Below are 25703 nucleotides of genomic sequence, written 5' to 3' on the forward strand. Positions count from 1 at the left end.
TAGCCCAAGGCCAGTTACACAAGTCTGACAGCAATCTGTATCTGAACCCCATCCAAGGGTACCCAGAAGCAACACAACCAGTAGTGGGCTTCAGACCACACCAGAGTTTGTTCCAACCAGCCACACAACCACTGCAGCCAGGGGATATTCTGGCAGGCACCAGATTTTCTGGGGAACGACCCTGCCTCAGGGGGCAGCCCCTGCACAATGTCACATTACATTATGATTGACGTTTACCTGACAGCCTCCTAGCCTGAAGGGTGACCTCTATCCAAGAAAAGACCAACAATATTCAAGGCTACAACAGAGAGTGCATGTAACTCACAAACACTTCTGGGGCATGGAGCTCAGGTGATCTGGAAAATTGTGCCACTACACCCAACCGGATGCCTTCGTCATGAAGCCATCAAGACAACTCTGAAAGACAGCAGATTTACCTAACACAGAGACCAAACGGGGAGACAACTAAATGCCCCAAACAAAAGAACAATAGGAATCTCCAGAAAAATAATTATAAGAAATATATAAAATGGAAGTAACAAAAATGCCCGGTGTAGAGTTTAAAATAATGGTTATAAGTTTACTGAGGGGAAAAATGGATTAACTTGGTGAGAACTTAAACAGATAGTAATCATTAAAAAGTACATATAAACCATAAAATAGAACCAGTCAGAATGAACACAAACAAGACAATAACAAAAACAAATACAAAAAAAACCCCCTAAAGGAATTATTGCCACCCAACGAACATTGAAAAAGATGTTAAAAGAACTGCTTTAAGAAGAAATTGAGCAACTATCACCAAGAAATTTAAAAACCTGTATGAAATAGACAAATTCCTAGAAACATATAATCTTCCAAAACTGAACCAAGAAGTAGGAAACCTGAACAGACCAATAACAGCTAGTGAAATTGAAGCAGCAATCAAAGAACTCCTGGAACACAAAAGCCCTGGGTGAGATGGTGTCACAGGAGAATTTGACAAAATATTTAAGGAAGAGCTAACCCCGTCCTTCTCAGACTAATCCAAAAAATCCAAGAAGAGGGAAGACTCCCAAATTCTTTATGAGGCCAGCATCATCCTAATCCCAAAACAGATAAAGACACAACAAAGAAAACTACAGACCAATATCACTGATGAACGTAGATGCTAAAATCCTCAGCAAAAAATTGGCAAACCACATCTAGCAATATATTAAAAAGATCAAATACCATGATCAAGTGGGATTCATCCCAAGGATGCAAGGATGATAAAATATTTGAAAGTCAATAAACATAGTACATTACATAAAAGGAAAGACAAAAATCACATGATCATATCAATAGATGTGCAAAAGGCATTTGATAAAGTACAGCACCCATTTTTGATAAAATCACTAAGAAAAGCGGGAGTAAAGGGAGCACACCTCAACATAATAAATGCCATATACTAGAAACCTATAGCCAACATCATAGTCAATGGGCAAAAGCTGAAAGCTTTCCCACTAAGGCCAGGAACAAGACAAGGATGTCTGCTTTCACCACTTCTAATTTACCATAGTATTGGAAGTTCTAGCCACAGTGATCAGACAAGAGAAAGAAATGAAAGACATCCAAATTGGAAAAGAAGAAGTAAAATTGTCATTGTTTGCAGATGTCATGATAGTGTACATAGAAAACCCTATAGACTCCACCACAAAACTACTCAACCTAATAAGTGAATTTGGTAAAAGAGGAGGATACCAAGTCAATATTCAGAAATCAAAGGCATTTTTGTACACAATGGAATATCAGAAACAGAAATTAGGAAATATATCCCACTTATTATAGCAATAAGGAAAATAAAGTACCTAGGGATAAACCTAACCAAGGAGTTAAAGACCTGTACTCAGAACACTACACAACACTAAAGAAAGAGATTAAGAAAGACTCAAATGGAAGCTTACACTGTGTTCATGGATTGGAAGAATTAACATCATCAAAATGTTCATACTACTGAAAGCAATTTATAGATTCAATGCAATTCTTATTAAAATGCCAATGACATATTTTGCAGATATAGAATAAACATTTCAGAAACTTATATGGAACCATAACCAACCCCCAAAACCCTCAGCAATTTTGAGAAAGAAGAACAAAGATGAATCACAATCCCTGATATCAAGCTATATCACAAGGCTACTGTAATCAAAACAACTTGGTACTGATATAAGAAGAGACAGATAAATCAATGGAACAGAATAGAGAGCCCAGAAATAAACCCATGTCTCCATGGTCAATTCATATTTGACAAAGAGGGCAGGAGCATGAAATTTAGTAAAAATAGTGTCTTTAACAAATGGTGTTGGGAGATCTGGATAGCTATGTGCAAAAAACAAAAAAACAAAAAACTTGATCACCAACTTACACCATACACAAAAATAAACTGAAGGTGGATAAAAGACTTAAATATAAGTCGTGATACTATAGAAGTCCTAAAGGAGAACATAGGCAGGAAATCCCATGTAGGTATCCCATGCGGTAGTATTTTCATCGTTACATTCCCTAAGGCAAGGGATATAAAGGAAAGAATAAACACATGGGACTATATCAAACTAAAAAGCTTCTGCACAGCTAGAGAAAACATCAGCAAAATGAAAAGAGAACCAACTTTATGGGAAAATATATTTGCCAACGATACCTCAGAAAAGGTTTGACCTCCAAGATATATTAAGAACTCACACTACTTCACAACAGGAAGACATGAAATCCAATTTCAAAAAAATGGGCAAAGGACCTGAATAGACATTTCTCCAAGGAGGACATACAGAGGGCCCAGAGACATATGAAAGGATGTTCAACATCACTAGCCATCAGAGAGATGCAAATTAAAACCACAATGAGATACTACTTCACATTGGTCAGAATGGCCATCATAAACAAATCAACAAACAACTAGTGCTGACGAGGTTGTAGAGAAAAGGGAACCCTAGTACACTGTTGGTGGGAATGCAGCCACTGTGGAAAACAGTATGGAATTTCCTTAAAAAAACTAAAAATGGAACTGTGTTTTGACCTGGCAATTCTGCTGTTTGGGATTATACCCTAATAATCCTGAAACACCAATTGACAAGAATTTATGCACCCCGTTTTTTATAGCAGTGCTATTTAAAATATCCAAGTGCTGGAAACAACCTAAGTAATGGGTGGATCAAAAAAACTGTGGTACATTTACAGAATGGGATACTATGCAGCAGAAGGAAAGAAGGAACTCCTCCTACCCTTCCCCACAGCATGGATGGAACTGCAGAACATATACCAAGTGAAACAAGCCAGGGAGTGAAAGACAAATACCATATGATCTCACCTATAAGTGAAATCTAATCAACAAAACAAACAAGCAAGCAAAATATAACTAGAGACATGGAAATAAAGCATGAACTGACAGTGACCAGAGGGAAGCAAGGAGGGGAAGGAGGGGGAAGCGCGGACAACAAGGACAACAGCGGGGAGGAGTGAATGCGGGAGGTGGGGGTGGGCAAGGCAGGGTCGAGCAAAGTGGGGAACATAGGGACAATTGTAATTAAACAATAAAATATTTAAAAAGTACTTAACTCACAAGCCTGCATAATAGGAAGCTTTAAATATTGCTTTGTTCCTATAAACATATATGGTCGTATACGTAAGACATAGAGCTTATAAATACCTTGAAGTTACGTAAGTTATAAACTAAACCCTGGTACCACCTCTTAAAATATAAAGTTTGGAACTTGTAATATCTATGAACCTATTGTTCTTCTCTCCACTAGAGATACCTACCTCCAAGGGTTGCTATGAGGATTAGACGGTTTATGTAAGGCACTTAATTGAGTGCCTACATATACCTGATAGCTGCTGTGGGGCCCCGAACTCCAGCTCCACGCCCTCTCCCATTTCACTCCCCTCCCTCACGTGCTCACGCCACCCAGGCCAGGCCGGCCCCCTTCCTGCTCTCCCAGCAGCGCACACTCCCACTCAGAGCCCTGTTCTCTCTGCACTTCACCCAGGCCCCTGCACATCTAGGTTCCTCCTCCTCCTGAGCTGAAAAGGAGGTGTCTAATCAAGGAGGCCTTTCCTGACATCTCACCTAAAATATTATTATATTCCTTTCCCTGCCTTATTTTTCTTGGCTCTGATCTGATACATTTATTGATGTATTGTCTATATCCTTACACAAACTATGAGTCCAGGGGATAGGGCTATTCCTTTGTTCACTGCTGTAACTTGGCACATAGAACATCATTTGGCATATAGGAGGTACTACACTTAATGAATTCCTATTGCTATTAAATATTTGGAACACACACACACACACACACACGCCACAAACCCTATATTTCAAGATCATGGGTTCACAAGAATACCTTATCATGACAATTAGACAACTGGAACAAACTGTATTCATCCTTCAAGTTAGTATATATTATCTTAGGAATATTGGTAGGATTTTTCTCCACTTTTTATGAAATTCTGACTGGCTTTATTACTCCCCACCAGGGATGTCCAACCTTTTGGTGTCCATGAGGCACCCTGGACGAAGAAGAGTTGTCTTGGGCTACACATTAAATACATTGCAGCACCAAGATGCAGTGTGCTTCATATGACATATCAAGGGTTAGGGACTTGATCCTACAAGCATTGGGAGGCCACAGCAATATTTTAAGCAAGAGATTTTAAAAAGGTCATCCTGGAAGCTTTCTAGACAGCCTGTTTGGGAAAGCCAGTGAAGAGTCTCTTGCAATATTGCATTTATCAATGATGATGGTTGAACTAATTAATCATAGCATACTAGGGGCCTATAATTGGAAGCGTAGTCTGTGAGAATTTATATTTTTAGAATGAAAGGCAACCTGATGATACTTTATACTTGTCTAAATTTTAAAATACGGAGTCAGAATTTGTGCTAGTAGTTACTGTAAAAGTCATCTAGCCAGGTCTTACTCGATGAAGATGATGGTCAGAGGTGAAGTGACCTGTTTAAGATAACACAGCTGGGTCATGGTAGAGACAGCTGTCCTGATTCTATGACAGGGGAGTCTGTTACTGGCTTTTTTAAAACTACGTGAGTATAATGGATCAAATATAAAAAGTTAGCCATTTTATTTTTGAAATGTACTTTTTTTTCCCCCCAGAAGCACCCCAGGTGGCATTTTCCTAGAAATAGTATTTAATATATAATTATTTTTGGAACTTTAACTGTTCTTTTCTATTTTTTCCTAGCCAAAGTCAGCAGTCACAGATCGTATACAGAGCTTTGAAATAAACATGTTGGAAAAATAATGGTCTAGGATTCAGATCTGGATCCTAGTCTTGGCTGTTACCCTGAGCAAGTTAATTAGAGTAGTTGAGTCGCCATTCTGAATTTTAAAGAGTAGGGTTTGAATTCTAATGTTTTATTCAGATCTGTTTATTTTTTGTTTTAACTAAAAAAGGGGGGAAAAGCCCATTAAAATGTATTAAGCTGAATGTTTTATGATGATGCAGCACCTAACTATATATTAAAAAGAATTACATATATATGTATCTGCGTGTGTAGAAATTTTAGCTGGTTGCAAACATGAAATAGAAAAGTGGTACTAGGGTTATATTTATTTTTTACTTCTTTTCAAAAGTGATTCCCCATGGAGAAGATGAGTAGCTCTCTGTAGCAGCTGACTGCTTGGAAGACCACTCAGCCCAGATGGTGTTGGACATAAGCAGGCATTTTTTGAAGCAACCGGATAGAACAGACTTAATGACAAAAACTTCTGTTTGATGCCATTAGAAAATATTTAGTACTAGGGAACCTCTGCTGGATTACTTATCTGAAATTTGTAATGAAATCTGGGGCCTCTTAGGTAAGATCTTACTGGATAATAGAACTTACCTTTTGGGGGAATGGTGAGAATGTTAATTATCTTCAACATTAATCAAAATATTCTAGCTATGACCTGACCAGTGTGGCTCAGTTCGTTGGGCATGATCCCACAAAGCAAAGGGTCCCTGTTTGGATTCCTCTTCAGGGCACGTGCCTGGGTTTCAGGTTTGGTCACTGATCTGAGTGCATATCAGAGGCAACTGATTGATGTTTCTCTCTCACATGGATGTTTCTCTTCCTCTCTTTCTTCCTCTTTTTCCCATCTCTCTAAAAATAAATAAAATAGTTTAAAAGATGTTCATGATAGAGTTAGTTGTCCTGATTCTAGATTAATCTTTAATGTCATCAAATATTCAGTTAGTGTTCAGATTTTCTCATCTCAAATGATGGTGACATATTTTTCAAACAGGTATAAAATGTTGTTTGTTAATTGCAATTGATAAATGTGATGCTTAAGTCTCCTTCAATCAGTGCATCTTTTTTCCTACCTCTCTTTTACATTTTTGTTTGTTTGTTTTTTGCCTTGTTTTGAATAAACCCATTGGTTGTCTTTGAGTTTCCCAGTCTGGATTTTGCAGACTTGAGTTCCTTTATCATTTGTTCCTCTGTGTCCTGCATTTCTTGTAAATTGGTCAGAAAGCTTTAGCAACTTTTCAGCCGAGTTAATGATTATCTTGGAACTACTGCACTCTCAGGATATATTCGGTAGTAAATAGACAACTGTACAATTTGGCAAACTGTACAATTATAATACAATGCTATTGTGAGGATGGACTATTTCATACCCCATAGTTAAAAAGACTATATTTGATCTGTTTTTAACTTAGACTTTTAATGATAGGCGGGAAACTTAAATGATGAATCACTATGCTAGTGTTTAATCTTTCTCCAAGATCTTATGACTGATACTGGCTGGTTTTTAAATGGAAGAAGATTGTGGACGCACATTGTATGTATATGTATTTCCTTTTCTCCTAAAGAAAGAGGAAATAACTTTTTATAACAAGTTAAAAGAACTCATATGCAACTTTTTTGCATGCCATAGATAAGGGAATGAAGCTTTTAATAATGAGCTGAGATTGTTCATGACTTAAGAATGAGGAACTTTTTCAGAAATAAGCTTCTGAAATTTTGATGAAATAGAGTTGTCAGGGCAACTGTGTGTGCACTTTGATTTGCAACCTTTATTTTTCACATAATTGAATAACATGGATGCTTTACAAAACTCGTACCTCTTAGCGGAATACAGAACTACCTGCTTAGTTATATCCCTGTTCCTAGAGGAAGCAAATTCTTGTGGATGTTATAAAATGGAAAATATTCTCTTAAAACCACACAGTTTTACTGGTTAAGAGAGCTGCTTGTATTTACTGCAAACATTGACTTTAAACTGGACATCCAGTGCCACCTGAATGCTTTAGGCAATTATGCTGCATTTATTAGAACTGCCAGTCACTTCTCTGTGTACCCTCACTCATCCAGCCACAAAGCCTCCTGGGGGGAACTTTCCCTGCTCCTGTGCATGAAGTCCAGGTGACTGTGAGCTTTGCCCAAACCCCTACTGAGCACAGTAGAGTCGAGCACCTAGTCCAAGAGCAGCTTTCTTGTAGGCCAATGAGATTGACCAAGCACAGGAATCAGCTTGGCCAATTGAATCATATATACATAAGTAAATTAAATCAGGAGGGAAGAGCAACTGAGAAAATAGAAAAAAACAGTCTGTAGTATAGAGAGAGAACAGCAGTATAGGCTTTAGAAAGAAACAGGTGTGACGAGCGAGAACCCGCACAGCCTGTGGAGGGGAGAGAATAGCGGCCGATCTCCAGAAAAGCTGCCAGCTTCTCCTTCCAAGTCCTGGACAGTGTTTTTGTTTGTTTTATTTATTTTGTTAACCTTGTGGTAATTTGAGTTTCAGTCCCTGTGGCCACAGGCCATACGACAGCATGTGTCAATATGCTTTAATATTTAAAAGAAACAATTCAAAAATATATCAACAAATTACAGATACACCACTCTAAATTAAAACCAGTATTGTCACAATGTCCTTTACATCAATGACAACTGGTTATATTAATCTTTAAAGGAAGGCAGGGAACTCTCATTTGGGAGGTTGGAAGTGGGGGTTAAAACTCAAGTGATTCTGATGTGGTTGCACATTGGAATCATTTGGGTAGCTTTTAAAAGCCCTGGCCTGGTATCAAACTCATACATTTCATGTTGCATTATTAGAACCTAGTCCCCGGAAGCCTCTGAGATATAGGCAAGGCTCAGAACCACTAATCTAGAGGCATTACATTAACTTGGACACAAATGACAATGAAAAGTTTTACTTGTGAATCTCAATACCGATTAGAAAGAATGTATGCACCCCTATTTTCATAGCAGCATCATTTACGAAAGTCAGTGTCTGGACACAGCCCAAGTGCCCATCAGATGAGTGAATAAAGAACCTGTGGTACATTTACACGATGGGATACTACACAGCCTTAAAGAAAAAATGAAAGCTTGCCTGTGACAGCATAGATGGACCTGGAGATTATTATGCTAAGTGAAATAAGCCAGTCCGAAAAAGACACATACCATGCAATCTCACTTATACGTGGACTCTAATGAACATAATAAACTGAGAAACAAAATAGAAACAGAGGCATAGACACATGGAACAGACTGATGTTTGGGGCGGGGGGTGGGACTCGATGAGAGAAGGTAAAGGGATTAGCCGGAAAATGTGCATAACTCATAGGCATAGATAGCAGTGTGGTGAGGGCCAGAGGGGATGGCGAGTGGGGGCTGGGAGGGGACCGGTGAAGGGGGAGAACGGGGATGTCTGTAATAGTGTCAGAAATTTTAAAAAAGAAAGAAAAAAAATGCAGTTAATATAAGTATCTGTTCTCTTCTAAGGTAAAACTTCATCTAACAGCTTTTTTTTTTTTAAATAAGTAAAAAATAGTCTCTTTAATGTGTCAGTTAGTGAATGGCTTAAGGATACTATCTTGAACTCATCCTTCAATATTTTTTGCAATGCAAATGCCAACCTGTGACCTACAGACATCCCTTAGAATTAGCATGGGTTTGGTCCTAGACTCCTGAAATAAAGCCAGTCATGATATTTTTGCTGGTGGAAGGTCATGCCTTCAATTTGTAAACACATTAACACTTAGCCAGATTACACCAGCTATACCTGTATTTAGAGGTAGCGTTTGAAAGCACTAATTCTACATCAACTTATTTTTTACAGGTATTTACATTTAATAATTTCTATAGTTTAGAGGTAAGAGAATTATTACTGTTGTGAACCGAATTCATACATCGTTTATGCTATTTTAAAGCATTTTATAAGTAAACAATACTACCTTAATGCTTTCATGCTTCAAACTCAAATAATCCCTGAATAATATTAGTGTTTCCTTTTCTAAAAAAAATTCTGTATGTCTTTCTATGTGTTCATGGGAAGGGATTAAATGGGAGGAAGAAGAGCATGGATGATGCATACTGCTTGGTAATATATGTATATACCAATATATGATCTATATTGGTAATATAGGTATATGTAAATCTGGGTTTCTTTCATTTAATACTTGATATTGAAAATTAAATATGTAGTATTATAATGAAATTAAGTATCTAGTACCTACAACAAAGCATATGTTTATTTTCATTTATATGTTGATAATTTATAATAAATTAACTTTTAATCTCCTATTCTCTCCTATAAATTCCCAGAACTGGTATTTAGCTGGTATGTATTTAAAGCTCTTGATAGATGCTTTCTTTTTTATTTATTAATCATCATTTATGATGAAATATTAATATATACTTCAATATATTGAAAGAATAATACATATATCATAAAAATATTCAGTGTTTATGTAGTAAGTATATACCGGAAAAATCCTTCCAATATCTGTATAAAAACATTTTCTATTTTTTGTATTATAGGAGACAATATGCTCAAAAATTGAAACATTTAAGTAGTAGTAGGCAGTGCTCTGGTCTCCTAGTTCTAATCAGAGCATTATAGAGCTCCCTAATATTTTATTGCGATTCTTTTATGTTTTTCCTTCAGAGAGTTTTCATTATTTTTTAATATAAATTCTAAATATCTCTCATCAAAATCTTCACTATTCCTATTGCTTTTATTTATTTTTACTGTATTTTTTTCCACTAGCATTTAGTCCCTTTATACTCCCTTTCTCCCACGAACACCATGCCGCTGGCCACGCCCATGAGTCCTTTTTCCCTTTTGCTCAATCCCTCCACCTCCTCTCCCCGCAGCCCCCTGAGCTGTCTTCCTACTTTCTGTGAGTCTATCTCTACGTTGCTTATTACTTCAGTTTGTTCATTAGATTTTCCACATATGAGTGAAATTATGTTATTCGTCTTTCTCTAACTGGCTTATTTCACTTAGCATAATGTTCTCCAGGTCCATCTATGCTGTTGCAAAGGGTAAAATTTTCTACTGTTTTCATGGCCTAGTATTACTCCATTGCATAAGCGCCCCATGCTTGTTTTATTCACTCAACTACTGATGGACACTTGGGCTGCTTCCCCATCTGGTGACTGTAAATAATGCTGCAATGAACATAGGGGCACTTCTCTCTTGATGTAGAACCATTCTTTACTCATATTTTACACTGGAGAAAGATATTGCTCTTTGTAAATTTTGTTACCACTTGTCCAAATACATTCTGTTATTTCCTATTCATTTTATTGACTGATTCCTTTAGGGTTTATATATACAAAAGTATTATATGCAAAACATTATCATTTTGTCTCACTTTCCAACCTAACATCTTCTACATAATTTTCTTTTCTAGATGCTTTGACAGTCTTTCTTGGCAGAGCTATATTAAATCAGAAAAAAAGAATTCATCCAGTGTGATCCCGGAACATAATAGATTCGCTACTAGTCACTAACCTATTTTATTTAAGATAAATATTTGTAAATATATATGTATATGCATATTTTTAACTATCTGCATAAATATAGTATTTTTCACAATAAACATGAACACAAAATTTTCTTCGCTATGATGCCAACTGGGTCTGAGACATTAGATGGTTATAAAAGTTATATAATTTTCCATGAAATTATTTGAGTTTCACTTCTTTCAGTCATAGTGTCAATTGACCATCATGACTTACTACTGATATGCCAAATAGCTTTTTCCTTGTTTTAGACTTTATAATCTGGAAGCTGTCTTTATGAATGTCTGCCAGATTATTATTTTAGTCCATGGCATTGATCACCTATATCTAATTAAGGGAAATAAAAACCTGTCAAAGTAAAAATAATGCTGATAATTGGTCAGTAAATATACGAAGTCACACAATATTTTAGTTCTTAAACTCGTTTATGTGGCATGTAGATAAAACTGAGTAACAGTCTTTCTTAAATGTTGAGTTTATTGATTTGAACCGCAAATATATTTGGCAAAAGTCTTCGTGGAAATTTGGTGTTTTGGGGATTCTTGCCATTATGACAGTATTATAGCTCGTTAAGCTTTTCATTGTTGGGATCATTTATTTTTGTCTTTGATGTGTACCACAGAAAATAAAAACAGTGTTCCTGCATATATAATTTTTACTTTTGCAAGGCTAAAGTTATATTGTAGGGAGACTAGGTTCTTAAAATAGCTTCAACTAAATTATGAATTAATCACTAAAAAGCATGTATAACTTTATTTGTATCTATAAAGAAGCCTATAGAGTTAGATGTAAAGTATATAATTTTAAACTTTAATTCAATTCAACAAACAATAATTTTGTGTTTATTTAGTACTTTATAGCAGAGATTCCCAATCTCTGGCTGTGGAACAGTACCAGTCCCGGCCTATTAGGAACCGGGCCACACGGCAGGAGATGAGCTTGAATGTAATGCGCTTGAATCATCCTGAGAGCATCTCCCCCACCCCCGATCCATGGAAAATTGTCTTTCATGCCTCTGGTGCCAAAAAGGTTGGGGACCTCCGCTTTATAGTATAAAGGTCAATAAACTCTAATTCCTGCCCACTAATAACTCATAGTTTTCTATTTCAGATATATATTTAGTTATTAATGATTATAAATCCCTTCCTGTATGATTATAAACTACAGTTGAAAAAGAATATTTGCATCCAGGGGACTACAAAAGAAGTCTCTTTAATTGAACTCTTTCACTTACGGAGAGAATCTTAAACTTGCCTATCAAAAATTGTTTAAATATTAAAAGTCTTGAAACCTTGGCCTTGCCATATATTCTGCTAATGTGCACTCATATCCAGAATTACGGCACCTTTGATGTACTGACTGCAATTTACCAGGGAGATTGTAATCATTTCTTTGATTTATTCAGTTAGTTCTGCATTGGTCTGATCATAATGTTGCTATTTATTGCCTTTAACAGATAAACCCAACATTTAACATAAATTGCATAAACTGAGTTTCTCATATATGCTGTAGATATACTTAAGTATATTCAGCATTTAGTTGTTTGCTTTTGTTTATATATCATATAAAGTAATACGTGTTTGTTTTATATAATTGTCTATACATAGTTCTTTATAATCATTGCACAGTAACCAGTCTCTGGAAGAGTCTTAAATCAGTTAATTGATTTCAATAGTATTTTTTAATATGATTTCCAAATTCTGAGAGTTCAGTTCTTCATTGTCTTAATACTTCACTTTCAATACTTTTAAGCACAGGTAAATTCCATTTTAAGCCATTTAAGTCCCTTGGTCGTAGTGCCTGTTTTTTAAATGTCTTTAGTATGAGGCATTACATATTCCTCATTGCTATTAGTGCTCTCTTCCAAGTGCTAATCCCATGAGAGCATTTATTCTATGTACTCCTCCAGAGAATGAAATGTAGGAAAAAAAATGAAACTAGCAAAAGTGTGATTCTTAATGACTTCAAAAAACTGGTAAAATTATATGGCCAAGAGGTCAAGTGATTAAAAAGAGACATGCAAAGACTGCAAAATCCTCCATAGTATTCTAACTTGCTATACTCCCAGAAAGAAATAAGATGTCTAATATAGAATGTTATCAATCAAATGAGCACATTAGAAAATGTGTACTAAAAAAGTGATGTTTGCAACATGCATAATTAAAACTCCCCTGGAAATACAAGTACACAGGCATTAATTCAGAAATTTAAATATTAAATTTTTAAGGTAGCCCTTGTCCGGTGGGACTACCTCATTGCCTAGGTAGCAGATTTGATTGAATGGCAGTAAAATGAAAGCTGCTATATGATTTGTATTTGAATTTTGTTTTTCAATTGCTTATTTATTCATTTGAGTTTCTTTCTACAAGTTGAGGTGATGTAGGATGTGTTTAATTTAGAAGGAGTTTGTTAAATTTGATAATCTTTGTCTATAATTCTGTACATATGTTGATTTACTTGAAGAGACTTTTTGATCAATTTGAGATTTTTAAATATGTTCTTCTCTTCCTTACTATAATTGACACTATCAAGAGAAGACACAACTACTTGTTCTTAGGGGAAAAAAAAAAAAAGCACTAGATGCCAGACAATCAAGTTAAAGGGATTAATTGAAGGTTTCAATATATGCAGAAACAGAATATATATGGTGGAGGGTGTTACCAAAATTTTAAGATTTAATGATGTCTTTCAGAGTATAATTTAATCAGGAGGAGAGATTAACACACTATATTTTTAGGGAAGCTTATAGGACAGCATGCAATCAAATACCATACTTGAATATGTACCGTAAATATCCATTATTGGAAGTTTATTTTTCTGAATTTCCTAAATAAGGAAAATATATTTTTTTATTCAGTGATACTGTAAATTAGCGTGGATTTATAATTTTAGGTCATTTCATTATTCTCACCTAGATAGGGGTATCAATTTTCATATCATCTATCAGATTAATACCACTAACCTAAATGTTCACTTAGACTGCTAAGCAATCTTCTGTAAATGGGAATACTTCAGGAATACTTTGCAGATTTCCTCTTTGTTAACTAGGTACTTGAAAAGCTTTTTCGTGTTCTAGAATTACTTTGACTATGTTTCAGTTGGACTTGGAAAATGGTTTTGTAACAATCTTTCTGTATCATCTCATGCTTTCTTTAAAATAAAAATGTTTATTGATTTTGGAGAGAGAAAGAGAGAGAGAGAGAGAAAGAAAGAGAGGTTGGTTGCCTCCCATCCTCACCCCTACTGGGGACCAAACCTGCAAGCTAGGTATGTGCCCTGATGGGGAATCAAATCCTCAACTTTTTACTATAAGGGATGATGCCCCAACCAACCAAACTACATTGGCTGGGTTCATCTCATTCTTTCTTTAAATATATTACTACTATCTTAATCTATAATTATATAATCATTTAATGTATGTGAAATACTGTTCTTAAATTGTTTTTTTTTACTTCCGTCTTCTAAATTCTCTTCTCTAATACCAAGACTTAAAATATAATTGTATAAGATATTTATTTTTTTACCTTTAACTATAATATGTGTAGTTATATTTCAAGTTACACATTTAGTGTGATGATTCATTAAATCTGAAGCACAACACTATTTATTAGCTTCATGAAATGATTAGAACACCTAAAATTTTCTCAAATACTCTATATTCAATAGTTTATTTTTAAATAAACTATGATTATGAACATAGTATTACAAGTGTTCTTAGATATCTTGTATTTCAGTCTCTAAAATCATAGAATAAATGACTCTTGGGGGAATTAAATGAGTTTCCCAAATTCTTCAGCTAAGATCTGAATGAGATCTCTGGACTACTAGTCCACAAATACTTCATTTCGTTCATTATTTGTATTCATAACCTCTCTGATAATTTATATCTTTCATAGATACTAAGATCTCAATATATAAGAACACAAATACACATTCAGACACATTTACAACCCTTATATTTTTGTGTGCTTGTTTTTTTCTGTTATTTAAAATGAAAACTGCCTGTCCCTTGCAGAGTCCTTATAACCTATAGATACTGGTGAATTTAGAACAAAATAAAATTAATAATGACAAATAGGAAGTAAGTGTTGTCCTGTGGGCTTGAGTTCCAGAAGGAAAGGTACACCTAATCAAAGCCAGCTACATAAAAGAAAAAACCAAGTCCACCGTAGAGCATTTCTGGATGTGTTAGTGATTTTGTTCATACAGGTTTTATGGACTGCAGCGCTAGGGGAGAAAATAAAGACTTGTCTACAGTTTAGTAAGATGTAGTAGTAGCAATTGAAGTGTTCTTTGCATATGTAAGAAAAGACAGTGTAGCCCAGAATGGACCAAGATTATGGTCGTCACAGAGAAGATTAGTATAACTTGGCCTGAATAAAGAAAGCTTACCTTCTGAGCTAAGGTTTGATTTTTTTCATCAATTCTTTAGTTAAGAGGTCCATCTTCCTCATTATATTGTCTAAGATTCTTTGTTCTAAAAGCCAGAAACTGATTCTGGCTAACTTAGGCAGAAAAAAAATGATTTTTTGACAATAATTGTCTGCCCACAGATTTGATGGGAAGGTTCAAAATCCAGGCTTGATAAAGAGAAGCGAAGGCGGGAAGAACCACAGTCCTCCCAGCAGTGCCCTCGGGTGAGGACGCTTATTTCATCGATACTGCTGATGCCTCCCCGCTCCCCCCACCCCGCACCATAGGAAACTAGGTCTGACATGATGACCTGAATATAAAAACTTGGAGAAGCCAATTACTGATGACTTACAAGGAGGTAGTATTGAATAAAATAAAACTCAAATCATATGATGCTTGAGCCCATACCTGACATTTACACTTTAATGCTCACACCACTTATTTCTTCTTTTCTGAGAACATTTTCAAGTATCTAAAAATCCTATAAAATTACTTACCCTTCTCTTTACAGTTATATCAGGAGGCTGTCATTTATGCAAAGAGCAACCAAACTCTCACTGCAGGGTGTACGTGGAGTGAAATATAGAGGAACATGTGGTTCTATATCTTACATATAAAAGTGTTAGGATGTACATAAATGCAACATCTTCTTTTATTAAAAAATATAATTTGGTAGTCTAAATTTTATCTTTTCATCAACAAGCTAGAAGATCTTCTCAACACTATGCCATTCAAAAGATTTTGGACTTAATTGGGTCGTTACTTTGTGAGTTTTTTTTTTTAATTACACCATAAATATATACTATATTTATGGGGATGCAAGTACCATAGAAATCAGTGGCTTAAAACAGTAAGCAGTTATTACTATTCATGAAAGACTCAGAGTGTTATTTCTGGTTTTAGATTCGTTCACTCATGTGTCCACATTTTTCATCTGTCGGGCAGACAGAGTCCTGATTCTGGATGGACGTTCTTGTGAGTCAGCTGGCCAGTAGGCTGGTCTAGGGTTTCCCTGTTTGGGGCAGCTGGGCTTTCTACTGTGTGGTTTCTTAACCACTAGTGGGCGACCTGATGTTTGTTCATTTGGCAGCAGCAGACTCCAAGAGTAGTGCTCAGGGACTCTTGGGGCCTGGCCTCAAAACTGCCAAACTGTCTTTCCACTGAGAATGAATGTAACAACGAGACTATGGCAAGACTGTCTACAAAAATAGTGCCCTGACTCATCTGCAGCAACCAGCCCAGGAAGCCAATCTATTGTCTGCAATAACCAGTCCAGGAAGTCAAACTATCTCTATCAACCAGTCCACAAAGCCCAGCAATAAAAACCCTGAAACAGTCAGCTCCTGAAACAGGTGGCTAGGACTTGATTAACAACTGACAGCTTTGCTAATTTTTCTCTCATCTTCCAACTTCAGACCAAATGGAAACCTTCTAGTTAACTTGCCTACAACTTCCTCCTGCCAACAGCCTCTAATCAGGTCATACCTGAAACCTCCCCCCACCCCTCCCTTTACAAAGCCTTCCTGCTCTTCTCCTTGCCTTTGAGTCTTTGCCAGAGCACAAGCTGAAGGCACTGATATCTTGCTCTAGCAAGCTCTGAATAAATAGCTTTTGTGTGTGTTCATTTAGGTGGTCTTCATTTACTTCCACACCACCATGTTCTCTTGGCCAAAAGAAGTCCTAAAATGAGGCGGGTTCAGGGAGTCAGGAAAGAGGCCTGCCTCCTGATGAGGAAAGCCACAAGGTCACATTTTAGAGAAGACATGGGAAGGGTTATTTTTGCAAGCAACCTGTCATGCGAACTTCTGTGGGTAAAGAACTTCCATTCAGATAACACTGAATTCTTGGTAATTGAGTTTTAATAGTTCTTCTGATTAAAAGGAAGACAAAGGTAACTGCTTCTAGTTTTTAATATTTAAGAATTAGTTTTATATTAATGACTTAGTTAACTTTGTAGTAATATCCCTCTTTTTCTCCTGAAGAGGTACCTTAAATTTACTGACTTTGAGAAAATAATTCTCTGCAAGACTCATTCTGTGTGCGTTTAAGCAGTGAAGGACATTCATTAAAAAGTAATGTCAGGATATTGTTAATTCTTAGGGGGCCTTGCTCCAATCAAACTTCATTTCAGGGCCTTCTCACGTGTTTCCTAATAGACTGCCCTTTTCTCTTTATAACACAGGTTTTCATCCCATTGAACTGACAGCATCTTATAATGAGCTTTGATTTTGAGCTTTGGAAAAAATAACAAGAACTAAAACCTTCACTGAGCAATTTTCTTCCTGGGTAACATGCAGCACTTACTGCCAGAAGCAGTGAGACAATTTTCTAACTGATTTGAAAAGCAAAGAGAAAAAAATCTGAAGAAACAACACATCTGCACAAATTCTTCTTTAATTGTCTATGAAAAGTTAAACTTCAATAAAATAACTGTGAATCTTTAAAATTCTATGCCTCAGTAGAACATTTGTCCATTTCTCTCTGGCGAAATGAGATGCTGTTTGCCCAAACTCATCAAATGACATTGTTTATAGATAGGCACACAATATTCACAAAAGGCTCATAGAGTTTCTGATATTTTGGTTAAAATGATTAACAGTAAACATTTTATGCATATTTTTCTGGGGGAGGATCAGAACAAATATGTAAGTGTGTGAAAAACACAAGTATGTGAAAAACACAAAATTGCTGAAATCAACTATAAATTCTAAGAATCTGATAAGCCATGAGTTTAGTGTGATATAGTCTTAAATTGTGAAGTTTATTATGAAAAGATAATTAACTCAACACCTTATCACTTTATAAGGCAAGTTTTCTTATAACTTGTGAAAATTTAACATATTACAACCTAAAAATTCTACATGAACTTTAAAACATTTTATTATTTCTACATCAAAGGTAAAATATTCTTTCAAGAAAAATATTAAGGAAACAAAAGAAATTATGAGTGCAATTTAAAAATTATATGAAATAATAACCATCCTAATAGATGAGATGATGCATTTTGGTTTTGCATTTTGAATCTCCCTGAAGATCAGTCACACTGAGCAACTTTTCTTGTACCTGTTGGCCATCTGTGTGTTGTCTTTGGAAAAATGTCTACTCAGGTACTTTACCTATTTTTATTAGGTTTTTAAAAAAATTTTCTTTGCTATTAACTTTTAAGTTCTTTATTTACAAGGTGTGTCCAGAAGGTATCCAGCCATATAATATGAAAAAGAGAGGTATTTACTGAAGAAAATACAAGCTACAAGGAACACTGTACATAGGACAATGAAGCCTCAGTCCCCTTCAGAGTAGGTGCCTTGGGACCTCACACAGTTCTCCCAGTTGCCATCAGCTGTCCCATCATATTTTTCTGAATCTCATTGACAGCCTGAAATCCCTTCCCTTTCAAAGGTAATTTTATTTTTGAGAACAGCCAGAAGTCACATGGCACTAAATCCGGGCTGTAGGAGGACTGAGTCACCTGAGTGGTTTGATGTTTTGCCAAAAAATTCTGCATGAGATATGATGCGTGAATGGACATGTTGTCATGATAAAGCTACCAATCACCAGTTGCCCATAGCTGCAGCATTCTGAATCATCCAAGTATTTTCCGCAGAGGGATGTTCGAGCTTACTGCAAACTTGAATTCAGATTCATTGCTCTACTTGCTCAGTCATTTTGAATGAGACAGGCCACACAGCACACATACTCACTTAGTGACATTTACTGCCCCCACTGACTAGTACAGTGAAGTCATCATTGTTCACACATGCGCATTCCAGTCCACCCTCCTTAGCTTCCAGGTTACGTGGAAGTTGCACAAACCATTCTCATATTTCCAGACAGATCTTGTATTTTGGATATTAACCCCTTATCAAAAAAGTGATTTACAAGTATTTTCCCTGTTGTAGGTTGCTTTTTCATTTTGTTGGTTTCCTTTGTTTTGAAAAAGTTTTTTAGTTTGACGTAGTCCCACTGGTTTGTTGTTGCTTTTGTTACCTTGGCTTTTGGTGTCAAATCCAAAGTCATCTCTAAGACCTATGTCAAGGAGATTACCACCTATGTTTTCTTCTACTTTTATAGTTTCAGGTCTTATGTTCAAGTCTTGAATTTATTTTAAGTTGATTTCAGTAGATGATGTAAGATAGTGGTCTAGTTTTATTCTTTTGCATGTGGCTGTTTAATTTCCCAATATCATTTATTGAAGAGACTGCCCTTTCCCCATTGTATAATCTTGACTTCTTTGTAATTAACTGAATATATATACATATGCATGGATTTGTGTCTGGGTTCTCTATCCTGTTCTGTTGGTCTATACATCAGTTTTGATGGCCATACTATACAGTTTTGATTAACAGAATTATAATCTAGTTTGATATCTGGAGTGTGATGTCTTCAGTTCTTCTTTCTCAAGATTGCTTTGACTATTCAGGGTCTTTTGTGGTTCCATCCAAATTTTTAGGATTGTTTGTTCTACTTCTGTGAAATGCATGATACTGTTATTTGTAAGAATAAATGTCAGGTCATTCAGATAATCAAAATGCCGGTTTGAAAAAAAATAGGTTTACAGTTCGTATGGAAAAGTATAGAGTAATTAATAAATAGTACAATAATAAACTCTGTTTCACATACTCACAACTGTAAGCCTACTTTTGTCCCACCATGTGTATTTCTCATATAGTTGGTCTTCATCCACAGTTCCTGGCTCACACCTCCTGGAATTCTTGGAATTTTCTTGGAATTTCAGAAGTGTTGAGAGTAAAAAAGGTGTCTTCTATTATGTTAATGAGGTGACTTTTGGAAAGCTTTTAAGGATGGGGTTTAGTCTCCAATGAGACCAACCAGGTGTTTAGAAGGTTGGAACTTTCAGTCCCATACCCTCACCCCAACTCTGGAGAAGGGAGAAGTGCTAGAGGTTGACCTGATGACCAGTGATATAATCAATAATGACTATGTATACAACCCTATGTAAAACCACAAATAGATGAAATTGGTAGAGCTCTTTGGTTGTTAAACACCTGGAGATGTGGAGAGAATGGTGTACAATACCTGAGAGAGCATGGGGTCTCTGCACCTTCCCATATACCTTGCCCTATACATCTCTTTTATCTGCCTGTTTGAGTTTTGTTTTGTTTTGCAATAAACCAGTGATCTATTAAGTAATATCTTTTTCTGAGTTATTTGAGTCATTCCAGCAAAATAGTTGAACCCAAGGAGGGGTGTTGTAAGAAGCCCTGATTTATACAGTCTTCTATTTTCTTAATTTATAATTTACTTTTTACACTTAAATGTTTAATAGTCTAGAATTTTACCTTCATATTTCTTTTTTTTCAAACATGTGCTAAATTTCATTTAATTCTCCCACTATTTGAGTTGCTATCACTCATAATATATTGAACATTTACAGGCACAAAATTTGGTAACATTAAAGGATTATTAATTGGTACAAATTAATACACATCCAAGAACTGCACTGAATGATAGTCACTCTTCCCAAACACACACTGAAGCACATTCCTCTAAGTAAAGAAAGAACTGGGCTCATAATGTGTGAAGCATGAGCTATGATGTCATTCACAGTTGAAACATTGAATTACTTCCAGTGAAATATATTGCAATTATTAAACCAACTCAATGAAGCCTCAATATGAAATGAAGGAAGAAACAGTAACATGATAAAGATGTTCAATAAGAAAGCAATAATTTCTACAAATTTCCACAAAGATTAAATTTAGGAAAGAGTCAGAACTATGTTTATCTTCTTGAAATTTTCTGAGCATTTGAGTGGGGATTTTAATTTCAGCAGAATCCTGTCAGATAAGTCCAATGTGCTAGGCAACTGACATACCATACAGTACTTACTTAGATGTTTACTGATACTATTCAATTTTATTTAGCCTGAAAAATGAAAGAAAAAAGCAAATAATTACAACATAGCAACAACAACAAAACTTTGTCCCAGGTGGCTACATTTTCACTTTTCTTGAATACTGCTGACAGTATACTTATATTTATTTCCATGATACCATTCTCTTGGCCTTTCTTTTTTTAACTATCTGGCTTTTCCTTTCTGTCCTACTTAGGTTCTCATTCAAGATGAATAAACTTCAGCATTTCCAGGATTATAGCTTCCATTTACCAGCTCCTGTCAATTTACATACTCTGCTTGAACAATTTAAATACATTTTAAATATTGAAAGCACTTAAAATTAAATGCAAGTATATACTAATAGCTTTAGAAGACTGCATGATCTGTGTCATGACAATCTTGAACTGCTTTCTATCCTTTTAAAGCACTAAGAAAATGTGCATCCATTTACTAAGCTGCATAAATACATTGTAAATCAAGGACACTTCACAAATCCAACTTGCTCTGACCTCCAAGAAACCAGGGAATACAAATTGGTGAATGGCCCAGGCCTGGAACAATGAAGTTAGGTGATTCTTTTGTGTTTTCCCTGCCTCTTTTGCCTTGAGTTAGGCCACATACTGGCCTTGAAAGACAGGCAGTTCCAGGTCTCACTGTACTCAGAGGCCTGCGTTCCTTGGTGTATATATGAACACAAGATACCTGGATGAGGTGAATGGCCTTCGTCAATGAAACCCAGGAATGGCTCCTTCCCCAGAGATAGGATCCTTTCACCTTTGGTCAACTAGATTTTGGAATGACGGAAGTTTACACAGAGTATGAAAATGATATTTTTAATTTATATGGAAAGGAACAATAGTAGAGTCTGACATTACTCCTCCTGCCCATCAGATATGAGTTCTCTTCTCTAACTAAAATGTTCTTTGCATGCTTCAAGCTCTGGAGTTTTGGGATGCCTGTATTTTGGGAGTGTTCAAGTGAGGACCATGCTGCAATCCTAATCCATCTTCCCCAAAGTGTTCATGATTTGGGGAAAGTGAAAGGATAGTGTGCTATGAAATTATTAGTGCCTTCCCTATTCTCACCACAGTGTTCTATAGTTGCTCTTCCAATTTCTATAAAATTGTTCTTTGTCTAGTTTCTAGAATCGTTTTTGAGGCCTGGGTATTTGGGGGGAGAAAGTAACTTCATTATGTTCTTCATACAGGAGAGGGAGAGGGTCCAGGCTTTGAGGTAAATTACTGAATTCATATACAAATCCCACAGATGATTACCTTGGGGAAATCATTTAATTTCTGTGAACCAGTTTGCTCCTATATGAGATGGTGATTATGAGTGCAGCACTGTAATGACCATTGTAGGTTTTGACTAGAGTGCACATGAAAATCCCAGGCACCCATGAGCTCCTCAGTAAACAGTACCCTCTGGGGCCTATTTTAGAAGCAGAGAGTAATCTGGGTAAGGAACAGAAGCAGCAGGGCAGCTTTCAGGTGAAAGAGATCCTGGGGCACCGCCCCTCCTTAGGAGTGGTCACTGACCACAAGACCCCTCCCCTCCCACAGAATCTGCACTCGCAGCTCCCTCTACTGGGAAAGCTTTTCCCGAGTGTTGTTACGTGGTGTAGCAGGACCCCAAATAATGTCATGTCCTTCAACATCATTTCATTATAAAGATGATGAGATGCCACAGGAACTTAACTGCGGTTTATACCAATCAGCCTATGGAAAAATGGGTTTCTTACAGGTCATTTTGCTTAAAGTCCCAGAATGTGTTCACTGTATAAGGAGGACTTACTGTACTCACTTGATTCAGGTCTCTGCTCAAAAGCCATCTCTTCAGAGAAGCTGCTGCATCACTCTTAGTTCCCCTGCTCTGCTTTATTTTTCCCTTGGCACAGGATATTACGTTGTATATCTGTGTGTCCCATAGGAGGGAGCTCTGAGTATGGGCGCCATGTTGTTTCAAAACTGAAAATATCTCAATTCTCTCTATAGTTTTTTGTGCATCATACACCAAGCGTCCCTATAATACTGTGTCTGTTTTAAATCTGTAATTGTATTTCTTCCTACTTTTCAGGTCAGAATAATGTTGAGAACAAATTAACTTGTTCCTCACATGCGCAGTAATGTTCACACATGCTTTGAATAACACGTACTAAAAAGCACTGCTCTTCATTGGCATGTTCTTCCTTCACTTCTATGTACAGATAACTTTTTGTATTCTAGCAACTGCGATGTTTTTACATGGTTAACATATCAAGGCACTAGCTGGACATGGGTGAAAACCTAAAATAGAGTCATGCATTGACAGTAAAAACAAATCATTTTACCAGAACAACCTTTTCATCAATTCTCTTCTGATAATCCTTCACTGATGGTTATAATTTTGCTTGTATGAACTTGTCAATTACTTCATATTTTCTCTACATTACAAAAATCCCTGTGTATTTCCTACCTCCCTGTGAGCCTATAAACTCCTTGAAGGCAAAATCTAAGTCAGGTTATTATTGCTTTTTGTAATTAGTTTTATACACAGTGCCATTTATAGAGTAGCTATTTAAAATGTGTTGAATGATTAATGAATGAACAAGTAAGCAGATTTTAATGAGAAAAGACTGTTAACTGATGATATAACACTGGTTTAAATGCTGCCTACGCAACTTATTACCCCTGTGATTTCAGGCAAGATGCTTCAGCTTCCCATGTCTTGGTTCTTTTTATAATGGGGCTAACATATTTTCTTGAAAGTATTATTTTGAGGACTAAATAAGGATGCCGCCAGTAAATATGCAATAAATGTTGGTCCCCTTTTCTCTCTGGGCTCAGAATCTACTCCCTAGGGAATTGTTCCCTGCCTGCTCTCTCTCTGACCACATTGGAGGTGAGTAAAGAGCCCATGACTTCCCTGGGGGCCATACTTGTTTGCTTTTTCCTTTATAACAACGATGGGAGGCCCAAGAGTCATTTAAAGATTTTAACCATCATGTTTAAGACACATTTGACAACACTTTTATCTAATATCTGATGTGCTTCTTATTTATTTTATAGCAGTTGTCTCTATCTACCAATAGCTATTCATATTCATATATATAATAGTTCAAATATATATAAATACTTTGTTAAAGATGTTTCCCAGAACAATTAAAATTTGGTGTCTCACCTGCTATCCCCTCTTATGTCACTAAATCCATGATCTTCACACTTTTTGACCTTATGAAACCTTTCCCTTCTAAAAATCTTTGAAAATTTTGAAGAGATTATATTTATTTGGGTTATACCTATCTATATTTATTATATAGAATTAAAAGTAATAAATATTTAAATATTTGTTTTAAAGTCATTTAAATGTAAATCCGTTGCCTATTATTAAAAAGAACTTATTTTCACAGAGTATGCTTTTTCCAAAACAAGAGTGTTTTGTTTCATGTATTTACTAGTCTCTCTAATGCTTACCTTAAAGGAATATGGCTGGATTTTCATATATATTTCTGCCTCAGTCTCTTGTGATAACCTTAGTTAAAACATATATAGGAGTAAAATCCAGCCTTACATGACACATAATTGGAAGAAGGAGGAGTATTTGGAATGGATTTATTTTTATGTAATTGTTTGTAATGTTAGTTTCTATTGCATTAATATCAAACAAGTGGCAGTTTCTTGAAGTTTAGTTGAATGTGGAATTTACCAGTGTGGTGATTGCCAGGGAGAGTGGGGGTGGAGGGAGTCGGAGGGGGATGGGGGATAAACGGTGATGGACGGAGACTTGACTTCAGGTGGCGGACACACAGCGCAGTGTACAGATGATGTAGCATTTTGCACCTGAAACCTGTATAATTTTGTTAACCGGTGACACCCCAATAAAGTTAATAAAAATAAAAATAAAAAAACTATATAAAGAAAATCTTTTATTTCAAAATCCATTGGGATATCTTACACTGTGAATTGATCTTTTCCCATACATAATTTTATAACATCATATATTAGTCACTTGGAAAGTATGCATTCCCTCAGTTGAGCAGTTCTTTTCAATGTCAGTGCATTTTATTATATAATATCAGAAATTCCATTCATTTTAATTAACAATGGTACCATCCTTTATAAGCCTTTAGATAATATGTCAGGCACATGATAGCAGATACATTCAAGTGAATTGTATCATTAGCAACACATACTCTCAATTATATCCCGTCAGGTGACTGGCTCACTTAATTCATTTTCAAGAGAATATTTGCAAATGCCCAAGTTAAATTAACCAGAGTTTGTTAGTGGGTCCTTAGAGTGAAAATGATATGCCATTAAAAAAAAAAACTTCTACTTACAAGTGTCTCAATTGTACTAGAGATTTTCCTTGAAACAATCATTGTTCTTTCAGTATGAGTAAGTTCAAATACAAATTAAAAATAATGAGGCTTAATTCTCGCTCTTCAAAATAAAGGAGACTTCCTTCCCCTCTCCTTTTTCTTAGGGCATTTACTTTAGAAATCTTGTATCATTAAATTCTTTCTCCATCTCTTTGAATTGTATTGAAATCGGTTGAATAGCTAAATAAGCCTCTCGCTATCTGAACATCCTAAGAAGGCTTTTCTCAAGGACCTGGAATCATTTCTTTGGAACATAAATACTCAAGGACAATAGTGTCCCAGCTCCCAGG

The sequence above is a fragment of the Pteronotus mesoamericanus genome, unplaced genomic scaffold, assembly GCF_021234165.1.
Source record: "Pteronotus mesoamericanus isolate MK-2021 breed Mesoamerican mustached bat unplaced genomic scaffold, CSHL_Meso_final contig_94, whole genome shotgun sequence".
NCBI lineage: Eukaryota > Metazoa > Chordata > Mammalia > Chiroptera > Mormoopidae > Pteronotus > Pteronotus mesoamericanus.